Raw genomic sequence first — 25,678 nt, forward strand, 5'->3', positions numbered from 1 at the left:
CACTGTCCGGTCTGTCCTGCATCATCACAGCAGCAACTAAACAACACACAGCACTGAAAATGCTTAGTGTTGAAACAGCTTCACAGCAGAGACAAGTGTTTTCTTTCAAACTCTGTGGATCCAGGAGCGGAAGATGACAAATGGCCAGTGCAGGAGGAGCCTACACTGAGACCAAGCTGCCTCAGGTCTCCTGGTGGCCAAAAGTTTTCCTCTCGGACCCTCACCGTGAGAGGTAGCTGCTGCCAGCTTAGTCCGTCTTGTCCAAAACTGGGGACTTCTGTGAGCGCTAAAGTGGAATTTGACTTTAGCTTGGAAATGAAATTTCCCAGGCATCAAGGCTTCTATTTCTGCACATGTCCAGGTTACTTTCTGAACCAGGATGGAGGGAATGGAAATATGTCTGTCCAGCCCCTGTGGTTCCAGGGTGAGGTTGAGATCTTTGTGAAAAGCAGGCTAATTCTCTGCAGAGGGATGAGATTGTGATGGCCATTTGCTCACTGAGGCAGTTCTCTGCCAAGCCTGGTAGACCCCCTGACCCCTTCACCATGTGGGTCTGCCGGTCAGTCTGCTCACACTGTAAGCATTACCCAGGTACCTGCCCCTGGGACCAAGTCTCACAGAGAGTCCGAAGCCTAAGCTAGAAAACACCTACATGCTCTGCCCAGCACCTTTGGCCAGAGGCAGGTTTTGTACCTGCACTAAGCAAAGCAATAGGCAAACATCATACTTTTCTGTACTTTGTTATGTTCCAGGATACTTCATCAAGTTCTTTGTACATCAAGCTTAGCCAGCACTGACCACAGAGAGAAGCTGAACGTATCTTAAATGTATCATGCTCAATCTTCCGAACATTATGTTCATTTGCTTGATTGTTTTTGTTTGTTTTTGTTTGTTTTTTTTCACTGTTCCTGGGAGAAGGCTGTTCTGTAAGCTTATACCACTGAGGAACTCTTTTCTAATTATCAAGCTAAATTTACAGCTAGTTTATATTGCTTATTCTTTAGCTTATAACACTTTTCTTTCTCTCTAGAAAATACTTCTTGCATGTACTTATGGGCAGGAATCATATCTTTTTTTTTTTAGGCTTCATTTATTTCCATTGAATACACAATCATACTTAGTGAAAAGGGGAAAAAAATCTCTTTACATCTGGCTAATTTTCTTGGAAAGTTCTGACCACACTTGGGATGTTACAATTCATGTTCAAATACTCCTCGCTTTTATCTCCAGGCTTATGATGAGTTCCAAAATATTAAAACTTTCAAAATATCAAAACTTTCCCCTTTTCAAGTCACAAATTCATACTTTAAGCTCTTAATTTTACTTGATATCAACAGTTGAAGTTAAATAAAAAAGGTAGATTTGAGCACTGACATTGAGTAAAGGGAAAACAATTTTCAAAATTATTTAACCATACAGTAAAAATATATTGTATAAATAAAAATATATTATGTATTTGCAATAAATTGATCTGATTGTAATGCTATGTTGTAATACAACTAACAGATGGAAAATTAAGAGGAAGATCTATGTTTCTGTTACAATAAAGAGAAACTGAGAGAGGTCTATCAAGGGAAAAAATAATACACATAAGTTCACATAAACGATGAAAATTTTAAAAAAGGTTTATAGCCCCAGCATATTAATATGCCTAAAACACTGAACTTGACAGACTGCAATGTGGGAAAATTGCAAAGTTTTAATTGGAGCTTCTGTGATTGAAGGTCTTGGATATAGTTTTATTATGCAAGAGTATTTGCTTTTTAATGTGTGTTGTTTTCATGTATATTACTAAAATGACTGGCTTTCCTTTTTGCCATTTATAAAAACATTTGTTTGAAATATTGCACCAAAATATGACACACATGTAGCTGATTCTCAAAAGGCTTGTAGTGTTTATGGAATGGATTTGCAGTTTATAAATTGCTTTATTCCTGCACTTGTTTATAATTAGGAAGATTAAATGATCAGATGGCACAGAACTGCACATCCAATAGTTTGAGCCATTTCATCACAGCAGTTAAAGAATTTAGCAATGGTAGAACATCCATTTCTGTCAGAGTATCATGTGCCTGGTATCTACTGCTCATTACCAATCTATCACTGCAGTGGTACTGTCTTTCCTGCTGTTTACACTGCAGTAACATCTGGAGGCATCATTGGAAATGGATGCTTTATAGTGAATTTGGAAATCACTGGACCAATTCACAGAAAAGGATTCTACTGAAGGTTACCAAACACAAAGGCACCATCTCTGGCTCTGAAAGTTCATGACTGTCATTTCCCCACACTCACATTCTCCCCTCTGCATCTGCTGTGATATATGCGCAGAGCCTGATGGTCTGACTCCATGTGTCTGCTCTTAGATTAAAAGTGCTTGGGGAAAAATGTCCTTCAAGGCTAGATTTCCAGCTACAGAAGGAGGTAGTGCTCCCACTCTGCAGCAGCATTTGCTCTGTTTGCTGGTGGAGGGAGCCAGTTCCCTTCCAGACAGCAGAAGATTCAAGTTTTCTTCACACACCTCCTAAAGAAATGTGTCATTAGATACATGTTTAGAAATGGCTCTTAAGATTTTATTCTGATGTCATTTCACACTAAAAATGCCTCCTTGAAACAAGGATTGACACCCTACCTGAGTGCGGTCACATTCATATAGGGGACTTCTCAGTCTGTTCTATTTCTTTATTCCTGTGGAAGGTGGCCTGTAGTGGGGGCTGCAGACATTGCTATGAAGACAGAGTGCAAGCAACTAAAAGAATACCTTATAACTCAGTGATTATAAGATGAGCATGGAGGGTCTTATCTCCATACACAGCAACTGAGATTAGTCTTCCAATATATGGGGTGAACCTTTTACTCAGGGACCCCTGGGAGAGTGGGCAGTACCCTGATCTTGTAAATGAGGCTTACATCTGAATTTTAAAAATAGCTTGGAGGCAACATTTTTTTCCAGCTGGATTATATCCTTTTTTCCCTGCATATAATTACTATGTCTAGTGTTTTCTACCATAACAGTCAGCTGAATGAAGCATATTTCCTTGCTTCCTATGCCTCCACCCTCTTCCCCTCTTCCTTCTCAACCAATACCTCATTAACCCACCCAGGCCTAGAGAATAATGCCATCTCCTAAATTAAATTGATGAAAATCAATAAGACACATTAAATTAACTGAGAGGTTTATACAGATTTCTTTGTTAAAGATTTCTCTGCTTCAGGGCCATGTAGTGCAAAATGATAGAGATATGCAGAAAAAATTTACTTTAATCACATGACCTGTGACAATGTGTGTCCTCTGTTACAGGTGCAAAGTGCTGCCTTGGTTCCTCGTTATAGAGAATTGTACTCAGAATCAGGCTGAAACTATGGCCTTTAGATTTTGAACAAAGACTTCCCAATGAAAACTTGCTTTCCCAAAATTATAGAGCTTGTAAATTAATGTACACAGGAATCTTCCCTATTCCTGAATGTGTCTGCTACAAAGAGTGTTACTTTGGGGAATCTCAGCCACATCTTTAAATCCAGGTGCTCTGTAGATGTCTTTTTTAGCATACTAATTTCTATTTTCCCTTTGACCATACTTTGTGGATTAAACTTTTTTTTTTAAATGCCAAACTTAGCACCTGCTTAATTTTCCCATTCATCGTTTAATCATTTTATGTTTTTTACTGCTTGTGTTTGTTTGTTTTTTAAATGCAGCACAACTGCACTAGGCTCCCAGTAGACATTTTAGGGGATTGATGGGTTCTTTTTAGCCTCCAGATTGAATGTAGGTGGCTTCTTTCGGAATTTCTTGGTTCATTTTTTACTAATTGCTTCATTTTTATGCAGCTTGCCTTTGCAAAAGGAAACACCTGCATGCAGGATTTATTTGACCTGCTCTCCTGCTGTGATAATAAACCTGCCGTACTCTAATTGTTACTACAGAGTGGCTCTCCTCTAATGTCTTGAACATGGTCCTGCAAACCACTCCAGACCAAACTTAGAATGGCATTTTCAAGGATAAGACAAAACTGCCTTTCTGAACAGTGTTCAGTGAATGCAAGAACACATCTCGTGTTGATGTGTTCTTTCCATAGACAGATGAAATCTCCCACTTCCACTACCTGATATCATTTAGACTTAATAACTGTCATGACTGTGCTCGCAGGATCAATATGATCTTAGTACTTAATATGGGGACATCCACCTACAAGGATTATGTTGTGGGCTGCTTCTGTGATGTTTTTACACTCAATGTAATTCCTTCATAGGCAGCATCAGTGAGCATCTTCATCCTATTGCTCATGTAAAGTTCATTGCCAGGTAACACTACCCCATTGATCCTATTTCCACTAAGTATCCCAAGTGCTTATTATGGCAGGGTTATCATCTGATGCCAAACATTGTAGTTCCTCTGCTTTTATTTTTTATCTCAGGAAGTCTTCTAGCTTTGCTGCCAACATGAAGTCATCTTGCAGTTTTCCCTGATGTCACTGGTCCCAGCGATCATGGACTCCCACTGCCACCCTCCACTTCTTGCCTTTAAAATTCTTCTCTCTATTCCAGAAGCTTCTTCAGACCTTGAGTGTGACATCCACTAGAGAGTGGGACACATACAAGGTACTAGGCTTTCCCTTCCTAGCAGATAATTCACCTTCCTAATGACTTACATCCTGCCTTTTAGCACAAGGAGTGCTGCCGCAAGATATCTCCATAAGTCCCTTCTGTGAACACCCATTTGTCTCTGGTGCTCCATCTCAGCCACTCTCATGTCAGAAGAACAAACCCAACCTCTCACCAGGTACATGTGTATTAGCGCTATGCCTGGCAATAGTCCAGGTGAACCGCCACTCTTCTGAGGTACTTCAAACAACATTTTAAGCTTAAATACTATCGGGGGGGAGGGGCGGTTAGTGGGTCTAGTTTTTAACTTTCTCCTTTGGAGGAGTGGTTAAGATTATTCTCCTCTTCTTCTGCTCTGTCATTATTAAGACAATCGGCAATAGATGAGAACTACCCTGAAGGTGTGATGGCAGCGGCTGATGTTCTCATATCCATCCCTGGTACACAGTCCCTCATTTGTGAGATAGCATCTTTTGTCTTGGTGGTCCTGGACACTCTAAATTCCCTACTCAGGATAGCAGGTTCACCTTGCCCAGCCTAATCCCTCCACTGTACATGACAGCTGCTCAACTCTCACAGCAGCCTCTGCAGCCCCAGGAAGCTCCCAAACACCCACGCTTAGCAACCAGTCACCATCGATGAAATGGTCATCAGCCGAACTCTGCACACAGTTTTCTGCTTTGCAGGAGCCAGACCTTGCTCTTCTTCCTCCCATCCTCCACAGGCAAAACCCCCATGCAACCTCTCTTGCTCACTGCCCTCCTAGTCTGAGAGAAGCAGAGTTTTTAGTAAGAGTTTCTCAGTAACTGGCACTGGATTTTGGGTTATTGTTGTTGCTATTAAGCTTTAAAAGCGATGCATTCCCAAATATAATGCCTTTATTTACAGCACTTCCACATCATTCAGGGTTTGGTTCAGCTCAACAATTAACTTGTCGGATACTCACTGAATGGCTTTGCTAACTAAAGTCTTCAGGAAGAGGCATCACTGAGACCAAAGAGGCTACTGCAAGTTAAAGATAATTTCAGAAAACTGGAAGATGGCTACAGAGTATCTGATTTACTTTAATAGCTATACTTTTAAAATAGATGTATAACTTTACCACTGCTTTTATAAAGGTCTCCTTTGCCAACATCTGCCAACATTCAGTGACAGATAAAATTTTTCAATATAATAAATTAAAATCATAAAATCCAAGGACTGGCAGGTAAAACCAGGCAGAGGTTCACAAATCAGTGAGTTGTTGCTTATGTATTTATGGAATTATCTGTCAATAGTTGCTGTCCCAGTTCGATTTCGGGCTCAGGGAAGGCTTGTAACGATCCCCAGAGTGAGATTAAGACACAAACGAGGTCAAATGCCGCCACCTTTGCTCACTTTATTGAACGCGTGTAAGTGGAAAAAGCGCGATAGGAAAGGCAGGAAATATTAGGAGGAAACTAAGCAAGCATTCGGAGAGATAAGCAGAGGATAGTCACCACCATGGATCCAGCAGCGTCCCGTCAGTCTGTAGTCGCGTCTGCGGTGGGGGGTGCACAAACACACACTGCGGTTTGGCTTCACGCTCCCTTTCTGGAGGGTCGTTAGGGGGCGGGGTCAGAGTTCTGGTACCAGCAGTCGGTACCTGAGCGCTGGCACGTTTGGCAAGTACTCACCATCCAGCACACGCATGCACCTTTCATGTGCTGTCCACGCGCCTTGGGTCACGTCTTTCACGCAACTCCGCCCACACGTGACAAGGTGCCAGACAGGTCCGGACATCTCTGCCACCGCTCTGCCGGTGTCCGACAGGTATCAGAACCTCCCGCTACCACCGCAGGCTCACACAAGCTTTGCCAAGCAAGCTTTGAGACAATTATCTTAACAGTCCAGTCTCTCACAGTTGCCTAAACAGAATTCTTGGTGAGTGCAATAGAAACACCATATTAATATCAGGAAGGTAGAGGGTTATACTGCTGACTTTCTTGCAATTAACTCATATTCACTGTGGAAAAGCCTAATTATTAAGCCAGTGAATATGAAAAATCAACCCGTGTATGTCTTAATGGAAACACATTTTCTTTTCCCATTGTGTAAGTATAGGAAAGTGGATTTCAATTTAAAATCACAAAGGTTAAAGCTTTAAAACAATCTCAAAGAACAGAAAGTTGAGTACTTTATGACCTAGTGCTCTCACACAAATTGAGAAGCAATATAAAATGAAAAATAAGGATTATCTGTTAAAGTGAGAATAAATCATAAAAATGAAGACGTTAAAATCCTTAATAATATTCGAAGGCACATGACAGAATTACCATGTATTTCTGTGCCATAAAATCTTTTGTTAACTTTAAATACATCACGCTGGCATACAGTTCAATTTCTTCAGTTAAAGCAAAGTTCAGCATAAGACTGAAGGAAAATTAAGTGTTTGAACTCATCAATATAATTTAGATGGGTAAAAATTTAAATGGTTGGTTTTGGTTTTGGCCTAACTATCCCAAAGTACAAAATATTTCTATATCATGTGAATTTTTAGGCCATAACAACATTCTTCAGCATTTATTATAGTTCAAATATCAACACAAGTCAGTTTTCATTCCTTTATTACTCACTGTAAGTATTAATGCCTTGATATCTGTTTAGAAAGAAGAAAAGAAGAAAAGAACAGAACTAAGATTTCAGCCATCAATCGATATGCTGGTTTTGACTGGGATAGAGTTAGTTTTCTTCATAGTAGCTAGCATGATGCTATGTTTTGGACTTGTGCTGAAAACAGTGTTGATAACACAAGGATGTTTTTGTTATTGCTGAGCAGTGCTTACACAGAGTCAAGGCCTTTTCTGCTTCTTACACCACCCCACCAGTGAGTAGGCTGAGGGTGCACAAGTTGGGAGGGGACACAGCCGGGACAGCTGACCCCAACTGACCAAAGGGATATTCCATATCCTATGATGTCATGCTGAGCATATAAAGCTGGGGGAAGAAGAAGCAAGGGGGGGACATTCAGAGTTATGGCATTTTGTCTTCCCAAGTAACCGTGACACGTGATGGAGCCCTGCTTTCCTGGAGATGGCTGAACACCTGCCTGCCGATGGGAAGTAGTGAATGAATTCCTTATTTTGCTTTGCATGCACACACAGCTTTTGCTTTACCTGTTGAACTCTTTATCTCAACCCAGAAGTTTTCTCACTTTCCTTATTCTCTTCCCCATCCCACCATTGGGGGAATGACTGAGTGTCTGTGTGGTGCTTAGTTGCTAGCTGGGGTTAAACCACAGCAATCAATTACAAGAAAGCAATGTAAAAATAACACAAAACAGCCAAAAAAGTACAACTCTGTAAGTTCCTCTTAAAAATATGTCAAGGAAAATGTCATCTGAAGTCCCACAGGTCAGCAGATCAGCACTGACATTTCCACTGTGTGTCTCAAGCCATGGCTGGTCACAGCAATCAGCTTCTGGTTTTGGACTAGCAGAGCAATAGCAGGAGCACAGAAAACTCAGTGAAGCCACTTTGACCATGACACTGAATGGGAGACTGTGGCTTAGTTATTCTTCACAATCTTTTTCAAAAAGGGCAAATGTTTTGGTTTACTCCAACAAAAAAACATGTTGCTTCTGATAAGAACACCTGCAGAGCTTTCATGTTGCTCATGTATTTGAGGATTCCCAGGCTACTTTCTAGTTTTCTTCTGCATTTTCAGTGGGGAACATAGCTAGCGCAGACTCAAGAACTGAAAAGCAAACCCTTGCAAAGCCAGTTTTTGTCATGCTTAAATCTCTCCTGCTAGACTCAGCAGGGAACTGATGTATTTTCTTCTGTTTGGTGTTGCATCATATTTTACAGTTTCTCATCATATTGCAGTAGACTGCAGCTAAAACAGCTCTGTGACATGGGGAAAAAGGGAATCAAGAGATGGAGAGAAACTTTTTTTTTTTTTTTTGCTGTTGTCTAAATTATTTTGGCCTTCACTTAGCTCTGTATGATTGTACAAAGGGTAGACACAGCACCACACAATTCTGTGCCTAATAACTACTAATAAAAAGTGGTTTTTCAATGTAGAAATAATTACCTATGAGCCTGGAATCAAAGTGAAGCACAGAGGAGTGAGAGACACTGGATGATAGCAAAGGCCTTGAACATGCAGCCAGAGGATGATACCAGACACCGCAAGGTGATAGGCATATTGCTGATTTTCAGTGTAGGAATTGAGCTTTGCAAGGTGGGTAATTTTTTTTAGGAATACCAGAAAGAAGCCAGAGTAAGTATCCGCTAAAGATAAAACATGCTGTGTAGTAAATTCTGATGAACTTACACACCAATAAGAGAATAAGAGGAGCGCATTAACAAGAAAGAAAGGGACTCAAGAGGGAGGACCTCCAACTCTCCAGTTAAGGACTCAAGATGCTGGTGACAGTCTGCAAATTCCCTCTTTTTCCCTGCCCATCTCCAGGCTGAAGTCATTACCCCGGGAACCCAGAGGGGCTTGCAAAGGGGAATCACAGCACCAGCGAGAGAGGGAGAGAGAAAGGGTGTAAGTTATTTGTATATGCAGTTTGAATGGAGTATCATTTGAACTAAATTTATTAGCATCATTGTAACTGGACCAATGGTTCTACGCATGGACTGACAGGACTAACCATAGGGCATGTTTCTTTAGCCCACCTGCATGGTGCAATTTGTTGTGTAACAATCTGATGGAGAGTTCAAACAGCCCAGTTTGTAATTTGGATGCAAGAGCAGTAACAGATTGGACATAACTGGTTTGGAGAAGTTAGCTCAGTCGAGACTGTCCCTTGAGAAGATGTGAAGTAACTTGCTTCCCAAAGTGTAGATCAGTACAGTTGCATGCTGACCACTCCAGATGTTAAGGTGAGTCATACCCATTTGAATTCACAGCTTAATTCACTAAGCATAGCTGCTTAACTTCAGTGAACCATGTAAATCAAGATCATTGAAGTGAGGAGAATTACGTAGATGAAGACACAAATGACAAGTCTACAGACAAATTTGTCACCACTTCAAGTAATCCCCATAGCGTTACGTGTCTAGGGAATGGAAGAGATTTTATTGTTTTGGCTAATCTCCTTCTGACTTCATTTCAGAGCAAGATATTTAATTTTCTTCTGTTTCTCCAGATTTTTAATACTCTCTACCAAGATATAACAAATACATATCAATATATCACATGAAAAAGATAAAAATCATTGGGTGACCACAGATTGCAGTCTAAAGCAGGTGTAGATGTACCATGGAAGCTTGGAGCTCTTCATCCTCTTCTTCCATGGGAACTAGTCACTGCAACATCCAACCTCTCTCATCTGCTTAGAATGAAACCTTTTTAAAACCCTCTCAGTTTCCTGTGAGGTTTTGCATTTTATAACTGTTTGCATTTTATTAGCTGTGGCTAAGCCACTGTTAACGTACAACTAACTACCTTCTGATCAAATATCACCCAATGTCACACTTTTCAGTATAAAGCATGTTTTTTTCTAAGGTGAAAAACTGCACCCTCTTTGTCAAGGAGGAGGAAAGTGGAATAAAATCAAAATGATTTCACTTTCTTAATTAATTAGAAATTATTTTATTTTAGTAATTTCAGTGGATACCCATTCTGCACTCTTTCACATTGCTTCATGAAGTTTATCTAGTCTTTTCTTTCTAGAAAATAAATTCTGTTGGAGCCTCAGGGAGAATGCTAATTTCTCATAATACATGCAGTTTCTTTCCATACAGTTGCATGGGCAGGGGGCAGAATCATGCCATCGGCCTTTTAGCCTACAACTCCCATACCTCCAGTGCAGCTCAAATGTTGGAATGGTTCAAGGACAAGCACTTCAGCCATTCTTTCTTCCTAGACAACTGCTGAGCATATTGGAGTCTTCATTGCACACTGTAAAGACACTCTACTTCTGCAGGTTTCTCAGTCTTTAAAAATCATGTCCTCGACCTTCAGGAACATAAAGGAGCAACTCTGAAGTTTATAGCCTGTTAAACCCTGTTAGTCAGAATTGTCAAGTATAATCATGGAGCTGTACAGGAACAATTTTGCAGGGATTGTTCCACTTCAAACTTATTTCATTCCAAACTAGAATGAAAACAAAGATGAGGTTCACTACTGATGCCAAGTTATGCAGGAAAGCAAAAATTTAATATTAGTTATTAAACTAATATTAGTTATAAGTTAAAAATTTGCAAGAAGGTTGCCTGATAGAGGCTAGATAGCAGATAAATTTCATTTTCAGTAAACAAAAAATAATGTATATATTGTAAAAACAATGCTACCTATGCACATACAATTTCTCAATGAAATGCTAATAGCCAGCAGATGTGTCAGGAGTCAGCAGCCAGCAGATGTGTCAGGAGTCAGCGCAACAGTTCTCTGCCTGGTAGTTGTCTGCCTAGCAGCAGTCAAAAATAGTTAACTTGATTATTAGGCATGCTTAGAAAGGAACAGAGAACACAACAGAAAACATTATTAGACAGCTCCATAAATCTGTGATGCTATTTTGGATATCGTATGCCATTCTTGTCCCAACATCTCAGGAAGATTATAGTAGAACTATAAAGGGAACACAAAAGCATTGCAAGAATATTTAGAGGTATGAAACTATGCTGGAAAAAAGCAAATCAAAACAAATAAAAAAGTTAAATTTATTAGTTTGCTTCAATGTGGAAATGACTGAAGCAAGAAATGGTACAAGTCCATGATGTTTATAAAAATAATATAGAAACTGTATAAACTATGCCTTCTCTTGTAAACAGAAATAAAGGAACAGCAAATTATTATCAGGCAGCAGAAAAAAGAAACAATTTGCACATGTTGTGTAATTCAGCTCTGACATGCACTGCCACACTGCATTGCAGATAATAAAAGATGGCATAGGTTCAAAAAGCAAATAGACAAGTTTCTGAGGTAACTGTTCAGCTCGACTGTTCACGGTCATTATTTCATGTAAACTCCAGGTCTGGAAGTCAATAGACTGCAAGAATATTGTGCAGATGTTGTGCTAACTGCCATCAGAAAACCTTTTCCCAATATCAATACTCCCCAGTGTTGTGGTCAGGTAGGTGAAGAATCCCCAGTTTGGGTGCTGAAAGGGGCAAAATCCTCCATCATCTGAAGCAATGAGCAATCTAAAAGGAAGTGTAAAACTCAGAGATAAACGATACGTATATATCTGCTCTAAAATGCTGAAGTTTCACTTTATTGGCTTACATTCATTTACCTGTCAGGAACCAGTTGGAGCTTAACTATGAAGGGGACATAAACAGAGAAATTATTTCAAAGTGACTTGTTAAATATTTAACAACATGGGAGCCCTGTGTGGTTTCACTCAGGATGCATATACAGAGATCAAGCTGAGGCAAAAGTACACTATGTCTCAGTACAGATTTGTCAATAAAGAGATATTCGATTGGTTTTCTGAAGGGTGTGGACCTGCCTCGGCTAGAGGTATAACATTTAAGGGAAAAAAGGGGGAAGTTTCCAGGACAGTGTAATTGTTTCTCTGAATTATCTTCTATAATGAGGAATCGTCCTTCCTTCCTTTTTTTAATTTTTCATAGATCATCAAGGTAACACAAAATCATGTCAGGTTGTCATAGAATCACTGAATCATAGAATGATTTAGGTTGGAGGGACCTTTAAAGTCCAACTCCTGTACCATGGGCAGGGACATCTTTCGCTAGGTCAGGTTACTCAAAGCCCCATGCAACCTGACCTTGAACACTGCCAATGATGGGGCATCCACAGCTTCTCTGGGCAACCTGTTCCAGTGTCTCACCATCCTCATCGTAAAACATTTCTTCCTTATATCTAGTCTAAATCTACCTCTTTAAAGCCTTTGTCCTGTCACTACAGGACCTGGTAAAAAGTCTCTCTCCATGTTTCTTGTAAGCCCCCTTTATATATTGAAAGGCTGCCAGGCTGAACAACCCCAATTCTCTCAGCCTTTCTTCATGGGAAAGGTCTTCCAGTACTCTGATCATTTTTGTGGCCCTCCTCTGGAACCACTGTAACAGGTTGATGTCTTTCTTGTACTTGGGGACTCAGAACTGGATGCAGTACTCCAGGCGGCATCTCCTGAGAGGGGTGTAGAGGGAGCATCCTTTCAGCTCTGATCTACCAGCACCAGTGGCAGTGATCTTGGGGAACCTGTGTGTTTCTAAGAGAGCAGTGCTGGGTCACTAATTCCAGAATGACCTGGATTTTGGCATCACCCTAGTTGAACTGTTACTGATTTAGTGGAGCCAGTTGGAAACCTGTTTTCACTCACTGAGAATGATTTCAAGCTACTGAGCATTTTTACTATGCAGGGAAAAAAGAGAAAAAACAAGCATCTCAAATTTCCTCCCTCTTCGTCTATGAATGATTTCAACTTCTTTTACATCGAAATTTTTTTGCTCCTCAGAAGGTGTGTAATTTAAGAAACTTCTGATCTGTGTCAGAGGTACATTGAAAACTGATTGAAATACCCTTCCCATTGAGGTATTTGTTCTAACAAACTGATGATAAAACTTTTTAATTAAAAATTCTCCGGAACAGCTTTGAACTAATGTCCTGGTTTCAGCTGGGATAGAGTTAATTTTCTTCTTGGTAGATGGTAGAGTGCTGTGTTTTGGATTTAGGATGAGAATAATGTTGATAACACACTGATGTTTTAGTTCTTGCTGAGCAGAGTTTACACTAGTCAAGGACTTTTTAACTTCTTGTGCTCTGTCAGGTGCATAAGAAGCTGGGAGGGAGCAGAGCCAGGATGGCTGACCCAGACTGGCCAAAGGGCTATTCCATACCACATGATGTTATGCTCAGTATATAAGCTGGGGGAAGAAGAAGGAAGGGGGGGGACATTTGGAGTGATGGTGTTTGTCTTCCCAAGTAACCGTTACGTGTGATGGAGCCCTGCTTTCCTGGGGATGGCTGAACACCTGCCTGCCCCTGGGAAGTAGTGAATGAATTCCTTGCTTTGCTTTGCTTGTGCGCGCAGCTTTTGCTTTACCTATTAAACTGTCTTTATCTCAACCCATGAGTTTTTTCACTTTTACTCTTCCGATTCTCTCCCCCATCCCACCGGGGGGGAGTGAGCCAGTGGCTGTGTGGGGCTTAGTTGCTGGCTGGGGTTAAACCACAACAACTAATAACTTTTTATGAGGTTATTATTTCTTATAAATTTATAAAACTGCGAGGTCTGTGGAATTATTTTCCTATGCTTGTATCTTATGATATTCTTTATTCAAAAGGAAACTATGTTGGGATCAAATTATTTTATTTAAAAGGAACATCTACATAATCAATTGATGCCTTGTATTCTGACAAGCTGTAGCTGTGTAACCCTGTAGCTGACTTTTGAAGGAACTAATTACTTGTTACACAAATATTGTTAGGAAATCAATGAGCCCTGATTTGGACAAGGTTGGTTGGTTTGGTTTGGTTTGTCTTAAAAACAAATAATTGTTGAGGCATTCTGACAGAGGAAGTTTGTTAGAACTGCTCATTACTTATGGATAAGACAGAGAAATGCATGAGAGTGAATGAGAGCACTTATCTGTCTGGTGAAGTTCCCTGATTAACTTAATTACACAACAGATGAAGACAGTTACTGATTAGAGTTTGGTTCACCCATATGCACTGATACATTTGTCCTGGACTTCAGCCAGGTCCTAAAGCAAACAGGGCAGTATTCTACTTAAAAGATATTTCAAGGATTGCTATATGGTAATTAATCAGAGGAGACTTACTTGGTTTTTTAAGAGTGTGCATAAAGGCTGTGAGACAAGGGAAAACTGCAGTCTAGATCCTTGAAGTAAATTAGTCATTTTCATTCTTGTCTGGTTTGAAGTCATTTGGACACAACAAAATCCCCTAGTGTGAAAGCTAAGTGTCACCGAGATTGGTTGGAGTGAACTCACAGGGACGTGTGGAAAAGCATTTCTCCCACCAGTATGCATCACACTCGGTAACCTGTAAGAAAAGATTCTAGTTCAATGTGCTACTAATTTTGACAGTATAAAAGGATTTGAGCAAATCAGAGAATTCAGAGGCAGTACAGATACTGCAGGAATATTTGAAAGAAGTGTTTTCAATGCTTTGCTGAAGATCAGCAAAGGTTCTCTGCATGTTGCTGAGGCCCTGTAATCTGTACCCTGTAATTAAAAGTGGCTTATTGTCCAACTTGGAGAGCAAAGCTCACAGCAGCAAACTTGGTAATTCAATTGCTTCCAAGGTGCTTCCTCAGTATCCTGACAATTTCAGAGTAAACGTGTCCTCTCTAAATAGCTTCTTCCAATGAGCTGGAAGAACAAATGCAACTAATTTTGTTAGACAGAAGGAATATGTTTTTCTCAGTATCTTTTAAAATACCTGTGGTGCGAGCTTCTGCTTGTGAGTAAAGGTTTCACACTGGAGAGATTTGGACACTACATGTTTAAGCCAAACACAATGATGTAGTTCTTGCCACATTAAACAAATTTGGAGATTTCAATGTTAAAACATGGAGTTGCAAACTGTTGTTGAGTAGATCATTTCTTTAACTGGAGGCTCAGAAGGCTCTGATCTTGGAGAGATCACAGGGACCCGTGAAAGATAGGTTACAAAAGCCCTAGTACTGTGCTCAGAAATTAGATTATTCAATTGTTTTTCCTACCTCTAAGGTTAATATGTTTCTATGGGTTTTGTAACCTCTAAAGCTTCTGTATTGACTAGCTCCACCATTTTTTAAGCAAGACACAAAATACAGATACAAGGTTATGGGATGGCAAGCCTGGACCTAATGAGCTTCAGCAAAAGAGCAGAGCTGTTTTCTGATTTGTATTTCATTATCTTTTTTTTTTTCCCTCCCCTTATAAATAGTGAAGCCATAAATCTGATGCTATAAAACAGAATGTTCAGGCTGAGTTTTGCCTTTAGAAGTTCTTGCTATATTTTGTAGCACGTTGAGTTTTTCAACTCTTTCAGAAAGCCGTACGTACAATCATACAGTTGGTACTTTGATTATCTCTAGGCAAGTATCAAGGCAATCAGAAGGGCCCTGTACACTGTTTACAACCTCACTATCACTTACCAGTAAACATGAGGAAACAGAATGGCATCTTCTTTAATCTGTAAAAACATAAACAGGGAACTCTAAGCTCTTCACAAATCAGCAGAGCCTACATCTCTAACCAGATGTTCTTTAAATTTAGTACTTAGCAATTCATTTGGACTCCCTACCTCCCTGGCCAATGATAATGCAGAAAGGGAAAAGGAAAGGGAAAAGGAAAGGGAAAAGGAGAAGGAGAAGGAGGAAAAAAGGAAGGAAAGACTTCTTCAAAGGACTTGAGGAATGTAGTTTTAGCAAGAAGAAATCAAGATATTGCTAGTTGAAAATTCATGTCATTTAATAAACAGATTTAGTTTGCCTGTGGAAATATAGAGTCTCAGGGATAACAATTTAAAAGTTTTCACTGCATGGATGAACATCAGAAATTTACTTAAGACAAGAGTAAGAAACTTTGCACTTTTCTACCACTTGAGTTCCAGAGCCAAAGAAAACTACTGTGTCTTATAACAAAGCAGCAAGAAAGACATTCAATCACATACTATCAAGAAGATATCAAGAAAGCCAGATAATATTTAGCAATTTGGATCAGATCCATCTTTCATATAAATGTCATACCTTCACTTTTTCTATCAAAGTATGAGAATTTACTTCAGCTGAACATTTTCACTGCAGACAATCATTACTATAAAGCTTAATAAAACTTTCACTTTGTTGTGTGGGTGAAAAGAAAAAGCTTTGTTTTATGTTTCATCTGTTTTGATCACTAACACAAAATTGGCGTGAGTTAAACTTGTTTTCAGATTTTCCGCTCTTCTTGTTGGCTCGGAGAAAAACAGACTTTGCTCAATTCTCGTGTTGCTTTCAATTTTGGAAAACATGGTTCAATGCTAACTTAAGAATAAACAGATTTTCAATATTTCCATGGTAATTAACAATAGATAGCTTCAGCTGAACACTGTAAACTCAGATCCTATTGTAACATTAAAAGTAATTTGTAAGATTGTATGGAAGCACAGTGGTTTATGACAATAGCATCAGCAGTAGAAGCAGTGACCTGGGGGAAAGTTTGTTGAATTTAGAAGTTTATTAATCCATAATATCTAACCATAAGGTTCTGGAACATCATTATATTGATTTTAGCAGACACGAATTGTTTGAGCAAAAAGCTAGATTACCTAATATTTAGTTGAAACGATCTAATAAATGTAGAGAAAATTAAAAATGGATAAATAATCTGTTCATATGTACAAGGAATTTATTCTCTATAGATACCGAAAGATAACCTGCTAAAAATACCTATGCTGACTTTTTTCTCTTCAGGATGCAAGGGTTTTCTGTTTTGACTCCAATTGTGCTAGTAAAACAGCATTAATGAAATTGTTACGTCCTACAGGTTGTACTTTGATCACTTCAGGCAACACCCCCTGCACCAGATTCCTCCCTGGTATTGACTGATTGGCTCCTGGTTTTCAGCTCTCCTTGAGCTTAATTTCCTCAGCTCACACCGCAGAACTCCTTGATAATGAAGGCGTAAAAACATTACTTTCTACATATTTTTTTAGTATACAAGCTTGTCTTTACCCTATGTGGCAATCCTGGAACATAGTGTGCGTATATTATAAACAAGCAATTTACAGGGAGTGACCAGCTCCCAGCTGATCGGCTACCCTGGCTTTGCTTCATATTTCCCCAGAATGACTGCTAACAGTGGTTTCAATAATGACATTTCTTCAGCACTTCTGTGTTGTGTGGGCTTGGGGCAGGTTTTCCTGAAGACCAGTGAAGATGTTAATTTCATTTCGTTTAAAAATCAGAGGATGAGGATGATTCTCCAAGGCTATCATTTTTAAAAACAATGCCAAAACTTTTAAAATCTTTATTTATTGCTTCCAGAACATATAGCTTGTGACTGGCTTTCTTAAGTGAATGTAACAGAATAGAGCTTTGTTCTCATGTGGTTCTTCAGCCAAGCAGTAGATAAAAACAATAGAAGAAAAAGAAGAGTTAGGATCCAGTATATCTAGGTCACTTTGAACATAACAGCTACACCCGTTTGAGTCTCAGCAGAACGTTTCCTTTTCAAGAGCCCTTAGCAAAAAACATTCACTCTTTTGTGCACAGAAAACGAGGCACTGACAGGCATAACACACAGTCAGGGCTCTGACAGAAGAGCTCCTGAGCTGCAGGATTTAATGCATTACTGTCCCCAGCTGCTTTGCCCATACTTTATAGGTAATTCTGGACAGGGAGTGCTTCTTACAGGGTAGGCTGGATGTCTCACCCTCAGCCACAGCAGCTCAATGTCAACAGTGGAAGCACAAAGCAAACAAAACAGAACAAACAAAACCAAAACCAAAAAAATCCACCCAAACCCCAAAAGACTTCTGTTGTTCAGTCTAATTTTCTGGGCATTAACTGTTTCCAGAGTTTTGGCAGAAAAGTGAATGTTTCCTGCATAGTGCAGAGCCAAGGCTTCGCTGTCAAATCATCCATCAAATTGCATCTGACTTCAGTTCATTGAGTAGCTACAAATGTTCTGCAGGTGTTTCTCCACTTCCAAAGGAGCTGCTTGCTGCAGCTGTTTTCATAGTTTTTCACCAACTTTGGATAAGCAGTTCAGCTCTTCCGCAGAGCTGAGCAGATGGTGGACCTCAGGGTCCAGGGACTCCCAGCACTGCCCCTTGAAAATGCTTTGGAAACTCTGTTTAGGAAGAAATGCTTTGTTCAGGGAGTCTACACTTACTGAAATCCACATTGGGTTCACCTGTTGAGGACTCCTGGGGACTACTACTTGATTTACGGATAGCAGGAACATGTAAATCAAGCCATGCCTAACTCCTCTTTTCATCACTGGCAGTTTCACATCATCCTGAAGTGTCTGCCTATTAGGCTGACACCCTTAGGACATTTTTTGGATGCTGCAGTTTTAAGTGTGTTTATTTTACCACACATCCTCCATGTCTACTTCCTGGATTTAGGTCATCACTCAATAAATTCTACACAATTTAATAAAAAGCTCATCCCTGCTTAAGAGCCACGTGGCTGTTAACACAATGTGTACAAGACAAATACATATTTATGTATATAGGGCTACGCTGTAGTGGCTCCACATCATCCTGTCTCAAAATCCATAATTTCTTAACTGGGATTAGATTTTTTGAGTTACCATTTGTCTGTGTACGTGTGCATGTGCATCTGCAGGGGGGACATGGGAGGAAGTGTCAGAATTAACAGCAAGATATTATAAAGAAAAGAGGCTGTATTAGAAATCTATTTAAAAAAAAAAATCCTTAATAGCAAATGTTTTTGCAGTCTCAATCCAAAATTACCTGTTTTAGAGTAAAATACTGTGACTTAAAAGCTGAGTATTATCAGTATTTCTGAGTTATAGGACCAGTTTAAAAGGCAAAGGAATGTCATTGAAATTTTTATTTTTGAAGCTATACTCAACATGGATTTAAAAGATGAAACCAAGAATATAATTTTCCCTCAAACATAATGCTAAATGCTGCTAAAGAAAAAAGTAAAGAATAAAAATGCATTAAAGCCCAAGGGAAAGGATCTCATCACAGCCTTCAGTGGAGTGCAGATCCTTCCTTCGTTTCACAAAGGGGATTTTGTTTCCAGCGCCTATCAAGACCACAGGGAGAAAAAAGAATAGGTTAAAAAATCAGGGGTAATGAACTCATGTCCAACTTGAAGTTTAGTTTTTTACCAGTAGTCTGGTGCACGCTCTACATGGGCCATTTAGCATTTACCTGGGATTGCTCATGATCACCTTACCAAGAATTCTTGCTCAATCCTTTTGTTCCACGGGTGTCGTTGGTTTTCTTCTTTTTTCTCTTCTTCCTTCCAGCAGTAAGCGCTCCAGGCATTGACTCAGTGTAGAACAGAGGTGGGGTGAGTCAGTTACAAGGTGACTCTGGCCTTGTAGTAAACAATGCCATCTGACACTGTCTTGTGGGTAATTAGCAGGAAGTGAGTGCATACATCAATCGTTAAAAGCTGCTACATGAAAAAACAAGTTGTCAGACTCACAGGTGAAGATAAAAACTGAGAAGGTGGATAGTGTCATTAAGCAGATGCATAATTAGGAGGAAGACCTGTCAAAACTTTACCAGGAATTTTAGTGCCTTTACTTGCTTTTTAAACTTTATTACCATAGGGGAAAAAAAAAAAACTTCATTACCTTCATAATCCCACAGACATTCCTCTTGATACATAAACTGAGATTTGCCCTGTACTTACAAAAGATGGAGGCCTCACAGGCCTGTATTATGTACAATGGAGGCTAGAACAAAAGGTGCAGTCTAGGGAGCAAAGACAGTTGTGAAGCTATCTTCTTGGTGGACTAGACATTGAAGACATTTATTCAGACTTTCACGGTCTGCATTTTTGGGAACTGACTCCTTCTTAGAAATTATTTAAATAAAAAAAATAATTAGAAACCAAGAACGTAAATAGCTTTTGAAGGCATGGCGATGAATAACCAAGAAATTCCTCTTTGGATCATGTATCTGTAATGCTCAGTCATGAACTCACAGAATTTGACAGTTCTTCTTTTTTATAACCATTTCACAGCCTTACTCACACTCCTAACTTTGTGTTTTAGTTCTGAAAATTAACTTGTTTTAAGTGAACGGTGTAGCAACTTGCTTTGACTCAGATGGGACTTTGCTAGGATGGGACTTGTTTCGTATCCAGTTTTATTTGAATAGAAATCAAATACTGAGGCAGATATTGCTATGATACAGCTGTTCTTGTGTCTCACAGTAAATAAATAAAAATACATCTGCTTCCATGAGGCCAGGTTGTATTAAGAGGGAGATGAGGGAAATGCTGAAATGGTTAAAACTCGAATATTCTTGAAGCCGTAAGGCTGAAGTCTGTCTCCTCTAATATGGGAAGAAATTGAAGGGAAGGCAAACCAGATGCCATATAGAGAGTCTGCCTTATTTCTGGCAGGGTGTACCAGCTCAGCTGCCCATTGCACATAACTCATGCGTCAGCTGCTGAGGCATGAATTTGTTTAACTCCTCAAACGAAGCTAAAATTACTTTTGGAAAGTGGTGAACCCATATACATTTATGGTGTCAAACATGTTTTATATTCATATCTATTAACAGAATTTGTGCTGGCTAGTTAGGCAACAAGTCCTTGGGTGAAGTTGTTTCTGCTTCTGGTTAGACAATATTATTTCCAGGGGAATTTTTTTTCTTCTCACATGCTGTGGAATTTCTGTCTTTCCAGAAAATGCTGCCGTTTTTATTTTACTTTTGTTGTCGCTATCTTGTGAATTATGGAAAGTATAGCAATCAGCCTAGGCATAGACTGTGGCAGAGTCCACAGTGATACAGCATGGATAAACACAAATGCCTCCCGGTGACTGAGTAAGGGCTCTAGCTGGGTGCACAGTTTCGCACACAAGCTCTTCATTATTCAAAAATACCTTCAGTTCAGGCTTTTGGATAAACTCTGTTCTTCCCTCCCTTAAAGACAAAATGCTTAGGGATTTGAATAAACACAAAATTCCCCAACTTCTTCTGGAAGGAAGCAAGTTATGAGATGTCAGGTAATTCTCCGACATGCTGGTTTTTGTGAGGTGTGGTAGCAGTGCAATTTATTATCCACTCCCATTACCCACAATGTTCCTAGTTAAGGTATGTAAGCACTTCTACGGTGTATCTACTTTTCAGATTAAATTATGCAGAGTAACTCATGTCTAGGAATCTACAGCTGAGCTAGAATTATAACTGAGTTTTATGGAGATTAATTGAGTGGAATTTAAAGGAAACACCATGCTCGGGCTATAGATGCTACTTCAAAGCCACCCAGCAGGTTGTCATCTTAAAGATTTTTCATGGCCCTGACTCAGGAAAATATGTGCTGTCCTGAAAACAGCACTTAAGCACTTTCCTGGAGCATAGGACTTTAGTAATGTAACTGTTAGGATGCTTTTGACTCCTAATTTCTGAGAAATGAAAACAAGAGATCTGAACCTCGAGCAAGTTAACCCTTCCATAAGGAACCCCAAGAACACCACAAATAGGAAGCTAGAGGACTGTTGAGATTGGGTTTAAATCATCAAGAATGTTTTAAAAATCAACATTAAGTGAAAGAAGGCACTTTCTTAATTCCCCAAGGAACTCCTGAAAGCTCTTTACTTAGAAGAACGTTAAGGTTCCATTTTTCAAACACTTTGACCTGTTTCACATTTCACTGATATGTCTACTTATGGCCCACAGCCTAAATAAGTTTTACTCTCCCAGCTTCCTAAGATGAATCCGTTGGTTACACTATTCAGTGTTGTCTGGCTCTGGGTCCTGCCTCACTGCCAGCCTTGTTTCTTCCCCTTTTATTTATTCAAAGCTACCACGCTTCAATTACAAACAGCAATGGAACAGTAATAAAATGAGTCTTTTTTCTAATCCAGGAAATGGAGAAGAGAGAAATTTCATTGGACTACATTAATTACAAACTTTTAGTGTATCTTTCATTTCTATCAGAATATTATCTATCAAATGCACTGTATAGAATAAAAGGATTAAAAAATAATATCATAAAATAATCATAACACAATTTAAAAATTAATTTGAAAAGAAAATGAGGTCATGCCATGAACTTAAAATAATAATTCTTTTTTATTTCATCCTTTGGAGAAATCTCCACTGCCAGCAACTCTTTATTGATTTGCTTTAGGAAATTATAGAAGAAGGACAGTCCAACAACTAGGGTACTTGCCTGAAGTCATATGGCTTTTAGTCCTAATTTTCTGTGTGTAGAATAGGAATGAGGCAAAGAATTTAAGTCATGAGGGACTTTATGGCAGTAAACACAAAAATGACCTGTCCAGGTATTGCGGTGACTGTGGCAAACAGTGAATCATTTGATAAGGAAAGACAAAGGTAGTCAGAACATTTTCAGCTAAAGGCAGTTCACACAAAAGGGTGATAAATCAAACCAAAAATCACAGTCTTTCTGCATCTTTTTCATCATTCCTTGGGACAATTTTCTGAGATAATTCAGGAAAATGAATTCAGGCTAATTCAGGATAGTTCCTGTGGTTGGAGGATTCCTTTAGACAATTAACCACACATGTTCAAGTCTTTGCTCTAATCTTTACCTCTGGTAAGAAAAATTTATAACTCCTTCTGGTATATGGAAGAAAAACAATTCTGAAAACCCACAAGGTAAGACTACTTTCTTTTTATCTGAAAATCTTTGTGAAGCACAGACAAACTGGCTCACCCAAGAATGGGTTTCAACTCAGTTAATCATAAGCATCTGCAGTGTAGGTGTCCACACGTGAGCTACTCATTTTAGTTTCATAGAGTTAGTGGAGATCTGGTCAGTAGAGTCAATGGAGTGTGTAAGAAGATTTGTAAAAGCAGATGAAGGTACCTGCTTTGAGATGAGACAAGCCGTTCTTGCAACTTCCTTAACTCTGTTGGCCGGAATATGGCTGACTCAAATGCAGGCTTACACAGGTAGATTGGTTGTTCTTTGTCTCTCTAGGAATACTGCCAGGTCTTGATGGGCTGCCCTAAGTTCCTTTGCAAAGGAGAAGGGCTTTCTGAGGAAAGGCTCACCACTAAATGCAGTCTAAATGCAGCATCCAGCAGAAGCAAGGCAGGAGAGAACATGTATCTGGAGAGGTTAATTGACCAGCATCATTTTCTAGCACCTAATGCCCTAATCCTTTAATTCAAGACCTTCAGCCCATAAAAGAGACAAGAAACTCCCTAAGCAGCAATATCTTGCCACCTTGAGAAGCAGGGCTTCTCATAGCCCTTGTGGGACCTCAGCAGGAGCAAAGGCCAGGCCTTTCCAGTCTAGAGGGAAGCTTTTAAAAATGTATTCAAACAAAGAAGAAAGTCAGTAGCAATCACTTCTACCAAGCACTTTGGGATTTCTAGCAAACCTATTTTCATGTTTTCATTTAAATAGCATAGGGCTAATAACTCTTCACACTTAAGAGTTAGACTTGGGACTTTATGTTTATCTAAGTGCTTTGTATTGCCTGCACTGATATAGAAATTAAGCACTTCAGATGCACTGTAAAGTAAAACAGAGCTATTATCTTCTCCTCATGTTCTAGTTGAGGAACTGAGACGCAAAATGCCTGAGTGATATTCTTATGCCCTACAACAGTCTGTAACAGAGCAGGAATCCCAGCCCACTCTCCAGTCTGCAAAACCAGTGCCCTCAGTTGCTCAACTGCTTTCATCCTGAATACCCCATGAACACCAGCACTGATCCTGCAAGCTCTGCTTGGGCATGTGGGCATCCACAGGTTTCTCTCACTCAGTACACGTGGCCGTTGAGCTCTGAACTATCTGGAGCTTAATGCAATGGTTATACAAGACTTTTCAAAGGGAAAAATAGGATGTGAAAAGACTTCTGTGAGGTCTCTGCTGTCCATTTGCACAGAGAAGACCCTACAATTTTTTTTAGGTTTCCTGCAAATATTCTTCTCTTCTATTCTTCCCTAATTTATAGAAGACTAAGCATACTTAAGTTGTTCTAGAAATGCAAAGAGAGCAGATTTAAAACTAACTAATGCAGTATAGCATTAATCAAGTCTTCCTGAAAAGCTTTAATTTAACTAGAAAGGTCTAATAGATTTTGTTGTGGTTTTTAAATTAACCAATTTATATCAAATGCCTTTACTAGACGAGAATATTGCACACAACAGAATTAGATCCTGGGCCATCTTTAACTCTGGAGGTTTGCCTCAAGTCACAGCACATGAATATTAATTTACTTCATGGAATATCCATGAAGCTGCTGTTTCAGGCAAAGCTCAGGTTTTTTTTAATGAGAACTATAAAAATATCTTGTGCTAAATATATCTACCTTAAGTTCCTAAATCATTATGAGATGCACATAATCACAGTCTTTATGGTTTTACTGTACCTTATTCCCTGAAAAAAAGTAGGAAAGCACAGGAGCACAGGTCAACCTGCAGATCCTGAAAATCAAGTCTGTTCTATACAGGCCAAATTATAGATCTGGGAGCCTGCTAAAACTTTAAAAAAAAAAAAAAAAATAGAGAATGTTTTTAACTCTTAACATCAGATGCCTATTGCAAAAAAAAAAAAAAAAAAAAAAAAATCTGCATAGTGTGATGCATTCTTTGTCATGAACACACAGGCCAGTAAATGGATTTCAGTGTGCATGTGTCTGAGCCTGTAAACTTGCACAATGATTCCTAACTCCAAATCCATTTTTTTGTTTCAATACTTCACTGCACAGTGCCTTACCTATTGAGTCTACTTTGTCTGCAAGAACATGAAAGAGCAGATTGAAAGGTTTGTCTGTGATCAATACATCACCGATTGTATGGCCTCTGTTCTAACACATTGTAGTAATGTGCTAACCACCAGATATACTCTTATGTGGAGGAAAGAAAGCATGACACCTAGATTCATGGAACTGTAAATTAGACCCTTCCAAGTTCTCAGCAGAAGTATAAGGAAAAAAAGCTGTAGCCGTGAATATTATAAATGGTGTGCTGCAGTCTACAGTAAACAGGAGCATCACTCTACAATAGCCTCTTTCGTCTTCTCTGCAGATGGTGATTTTCTATGTGCTCAATTCTCACAGTCATAACTTCACGCAGTGTTATGTGTCGTCTCCCAGGCACTCAAAGTCAAGCTCTGGAAAACTCCAATTTTTCCTTTTTTGTCTTTTGTAACAGCTTTTCATTCTGAAGCAAGCTAGTAAACATGCAGAAGGAAAAGCTTCATATGGTGCTGCTGAGGTCCTTTTGGCATCATCTCAAGAGTTGAGTGAACCTCTTTTCTGCATTTGGAAAGTGCATAAGAATGCACTTACTGCTGGTGGTCAGTGGCAGGTTAATGAGCATTTGCTACAGTGCTTGTTGACGATGTCAGTATACACTGAGCCCTGGTTGGCTGTGCATGAAATCTTCCCCAGTCACTGCCCGGGAAGTTTAGCTCTTTGAGACATAGTGGTCTATGCCACACATTAGAGAGACCTTAAGTTCAGATGTTTTAATTTGCAGATGTGGTTGGAAAATAACATTTTGAT

This window comes from Platalea leucorodia (assembly GCF_965183815.1).
Source record: "Platalea leucorodia genome assembly, chromosome: Z".
Classification (NCBI taxonomy): domain Eukaryota; kingdom Metazoa; phylum Chordata; class Aves; order Pelecaniformes; family Threskiornithidae; genus Platalea; species Platalea leucorodia.